We start from the raw sequence: 5,166 nt of genomic DNA on the forward strand, positions 1-5,166 counted from the left end.
TCAATTACATTTTGACAAGTCAAAATTCCTTTCAAGATATCTCAAATGACGTCACTGGATCTGTCATTTGACAGAAACATATCCGTAATTGCGATTTAAGATATCTTCAACACAATTATGACTAGTGTTAATTTTAATCAGAAGAAGAAGAACTAAAATCTTTTGACTCGTTTTATTCTCTCTTCTGCCCGGATTCCTTGATGTCGTCATTGTATCAGCTGAACCATAAAGATAAAGACAAACTTTTTCCCAAGTCCAAACATAAACAACATTTATTAGACAAACAACTAATGAAACTGACAAAACTCAATAAAATCACAGACCAGCATCCAATTCAATATTTACCTCACTCCACAGACATCCACACACCAAGACAAACTTACGGGGAACCATTTCACCGACGCACCGTTCCCCGGAGACAGCATCACGGGTAAACAATCTGAGGTTAAGGTTCTGGGTCCGAAGTTCATTTAAATCTAGTTGATTATGTTCCAGTAAAAACCTCTTTTTAAGATCAACGTGTTATTTTCTTTTGAATGGAGACAGATGTTTTTATGTCCCAGAGGAAGCTCTGCTCTGTTCACAGGACCAGATTGTTTTACACCAGCTGTTAAATCTTATCAATGGGCCTCCAGTAAACACAGCGAGAGCCGATTTCCTCACATGCAGAGGAGAAGCTCCAGACGAAAACAAAGAAAACCTCCATTTAAAAATCACATTGTGTTATTTTTGACTTTTGAACTAGTTTGATGCTCTGAAACAAACATAAAAGAAACCAGGAAGGGAGTGAATACTGTCTTACACCACTTGAGAGGTCGTTGCCTCTGTTGATGTTTTTCAACTAAGTTATTAATTTAAACGTCGTAAATGATGATATTAAGCGTCAGGCTGCTTTAATTTGTGATGGAGATCAAGTCAGCGGCCCGGTTCTGCTCTCAACAACAGAAGAAAGATCAACCATTTCCATGTTTCTGTCATGTGAGGCTAAATAACCCAAATGACTCCAGAGTAACTCAAACACAGAGAAAAGAACCAGCCCGTACCGGGCGGTCCGGTCCATCATGCTTTGGTTCAGAAAGTCGAACAACTTTGAAATATTTGTTAACCCCTTGAAAGCCACCAGAACCGAATCTGGTTCTGTGTCTATGACCTCGGAACCAGACTCACCCGGACGGTCTCGCCGGGCCGGTGAGCCGGAACAGCGCCTCCAGCTGTGAACAACCGTCCTCATCCGAACCTTCAGTCTGGTCCCGCTCTGGGCCGCGTCAGAACCATCTGCGGTCCAAACAGAGACAAACACGGAACAGTTAATTTCTAAAAGTTTGGTTCTGATCCAGAACGGAGGAGTGGAGATTCTGACTCACCTGGAGGGTTTGGACCGAAACTGATGTCCGCCTGCTGGAACGCGACTGAGCACGAACAGAACCCGTCTCCGAAGTACATCCTGAGCACCGGAACCACCGGGACCTGGCCAGGAGCCCGCGACCCGGCTGCCTCCAGACTGAACTCACCCGGGACCTTCCGGGACCCGTCCGGAGCCGGTTCCGGCTGTGTCCGGCCCGGCTGCGGGGAGAGGGTGCGCTCGATGCTGAAGTCCGACACTCTGGTTCCGTTCATGTTCGACTGCGGACCGGAGGTTCTGCTGGGCCGGTTTTAACCTGCGGACCGCCATCAGAACCCCGGAGATACTGGAGGTGTGAATGGGCCGTAGAGATCAGAGGCGCTCCGGACTTTGACTAGACCTTAGAACCAAAAGACGCTCTAATGGGTCTGAGAACTGGTTCCGTTCAGGTGTGAACGGATTCTTCTATTCTGATTCATTTGATCTTCAAAGTTCAGATGAGAAAAGATTCGGATCATTTGGAGATGAAATATATTTTAGTGATTTATGACAAAAACATTTAATTTTAACACAAAAACCAAAAGAAAAAGTAAGATGAACTGAAAAAATGTAATCTGGGTCAGAACCAATGAACTGTATTGGTTCATATGATCTGATAGTCATGGTTCTGGTTCTGGTCCCAGTTCACCTGCAGAGACTCTCTGCGTCCCACAGGGGGCGACAAACTTCAGGTGATTTCCTGAAAACCGTAGACATAATAAAATATGTAGGTATTTATAAATGTTTATGCTGAAAACAGCTTCAGTCGGCAGATCAAAGGCTGAATCACGCGACCGCTCTGTGACGTCATAGCGACAGAACTGCGCATGTTCAGACAGTGAAGCTGTTTCTGATGAAAAAGTCTTTCTGGTGTTTGAAACTGCCTGAAGCTGAGTGAGGTCATGACCTTTGATCTCTGACCATTCAGACCAATCAGTGATCAATCAGCAGCTGCTGTTTGATCTTCCTCTCATCTCCTGGATCCACCTTAAATCTGGTCCAGTTCAAACAGCAGAACATTTAAGGTGGTAGTTTTTATTTCCCAGTTTGTTAAACTTATCATTGAACCAGAAAAACATGAAAATGTTTCAATTTCTTATTTTTCTAGATTAATAACTGCAGGATTTATGTGGTTTCTATCCAGAAAGCAGAAGAGTAAGAGTGGATCCAGACCTTTTATAAATTAATTATTGATGTTTTTATGATAATAGTTATTCTAATGAGAATGAACTCTGATCACCTTCATCTGGCTCTATTTTACATCATAATAACCATTTTATGAATATAATAATGTGCTGACACGTTATTTATTATTTACCAGGTTTTACACTAAAAAACACAGAATCTAATATTTCCTGATTAAACTGTCTTCATATGAAAAAGTGAAAATTATTTATGTTGATACAATTCATAAATAAAAAAAACAAATTCAAATATTTTAACCTAAAATAAACACTTTTACAATTAACAGAACCAGAACCAGATTCTTTATGTTTTTACTGTAAATTGGATTTATTTCACTGCTGCAGTGAGCCTGTTTGGCCTGCAGGGGGCGGAGCAGACTGGTAGAGCGTTATGTCTCTCTCTCTCTCTCTCTCTCTGTGTGTTTCTCTCGTTCCTTCCACTCATCCTTCATTCAGAAGTTTTCCCTCTCTCGCCATCACTCCATTCTGTCTTAACTAGAGGTGAGCGTCAGCACTGATGTATGTATATCTATGTAAACCCAGGTAAAATGGAAACTTAATTAATCTATGTTTATTATTATTATTATTATTATTATTATTATTATTATTATTATTATTTGATTTAGTAACAAGGGTCCATCTAAAAACATGCTATGAGTTTATTTGGTAGGAGTTCATAAGTTTCTTCTTTCTCTTATTGTGGTACAAAAATATGTGTCTGTTGCATTTCTTGTTCTTGTGTGATTTTATTCTGCTATCATGTTCGAAATAAATAATAAAATAAAAAAAAAACTTCCTGTTTCCTTTAGAGCAAATAAACATTTAGGATGCTGCTGTTTGTCTGGGACACACACACACACGCGCGCACGCACACACACACACACACACACGCGCACGCACACACACACGCGCGCGCGCGCACGCACACACACACACACACACGCGCGCACGCACACACACACACGCGCGCGCGCGCTCACACACACACACACACACGCGCACACACACACACACACACACTTGGCACTGTGCCACTCCAAGTGTCACAAAGCAACGAGGTGCAGCACGTGCAGGAGGATGATTGGTGGCTTTAAGGAGCAAGAGGCGCTCTGATTGGCCGGTTTGCATCACAACAGAAACTGTGATTGGCCGGCAAGGTGACAGCAGCAGGAGAGGTCAGGGGTCATGGGGTCACTATAGCTGAGTGGGTCTGACTGGAGAACTGCAGGTCATAACAGCTTAATAAATGATCACTTTAGAATTTCTCTGGATAAATTTATTTTGGGGAAGCTAAGCGTGCTAAACCTTTACAAAGTTAGGAAAAAGGCTAATACGCCAAGCTAAAGATTAGCTCCACTGTTAGCACTGCTTCAGCCATATTGTGTCTCTCTTCAGCAGTGAGACAATGTGCTCCAGGTTTTCTGAAAATATAATAAATAGATCAATTTTGGGCCAAATATAGTAAATAAAATGCAAAAAAACTCTGAGTAAAAATAAATATTAATTTACTTTAACTGTTTTTCTCCCTCAGAACCAGAAAAAAATTTAATTTGTTTTTAGATTTATGAAATAATTTGTGCTGAGTTACAATCATGACAAAATATTAAAAAAAAATTTATTCATTCAGACTGAAGGTCAGAGCTGCTGCTACACGGGGTCAAACAGAGAGGATGAGGGTGATGAGGGTGATGGGGGTGATGAGGGTGATGGGGGTGATGGGGGTGATCAGGATGATGAGGGTGATGAGGATGATGAGGGTGACGAGAGTGATACTGCCACCACAGAACTACTGTTCTATGGTAGTTCTATACCATAGAACAGTATGGTATATACTGTTCTGTAGAACAGTAGTTCTGCCACTACAGGAGGACAGAAATCCTCCTGTCTGCTGACAGGAGGATTTCCAGTTCCAACTGGAACAGCCTCCAAAGGTCCGAGTGGGAAACTGGGAGTCACTCAGACTCCTTCCAGTTACAACTTGTAAGGTGGACTTGGCGGTATAACATGGCCGCTCCTCACAGCGAATGCAGGAAGCCGTGGTGGAAACATGTTTATTTACAACATCCTAAATAACTCTATGCTACATTAAAGCTATGCTAGATTAAAGCTATGCTACATTAAAGCTATGCTACATTAAAGCTATGCTACAGTAAAACTATTCTACAGTAAAGCTATGCTACATCAAAGCTATGCTACAGTAAGGCTATGATACATCAAAGCTATTCTACAGTAAAGCTATGCTACATCAAAGCTATGCTACAGTAAAGCTATGCTACATTAAAGCTGTGCTACAGTAAAGCTATGCTACGTCAAAGCTGTGCTACAGTAAAGCTATGCTACAGTAAAGCTATGCTACAGTAAAACTATTCTACAGTAAAGCTATGCTACATCAAAGCTATGCTACAGTAAAGCTATGCTACATTAAAGCTGTGCTACAGTAAAGCTATGCTACAGTAAAGCTATGCTACAGTAAAACTATTCTACAGTAAAGCTATGCTACATCAAAGCTATGCTACAGTAAAGCTATGCTACGTCAAAGCTGTGCTACAGTAAAGCTATGCTACGTCAAAGCTGTGCTACAGTAAAGCTATGCTACAGTAA

Source organism: Poecilia latipinna, unplaced genomic scaffold, assembly GCF_001443285.1.
Source record: "Poecilia latipinna isolate Pla-1442-1.1 unplaced genomic scaffold, P_latipinna-1.0 Scaffold1295, whole genome shotgun sequence".
Taxonomy (NCBI): Eukaryota; Metazoa; Chordata; class Actinopteri; order Cyprinodontiformes; family Poeciliidae; genus Poecilia; species Poecilia latipinna.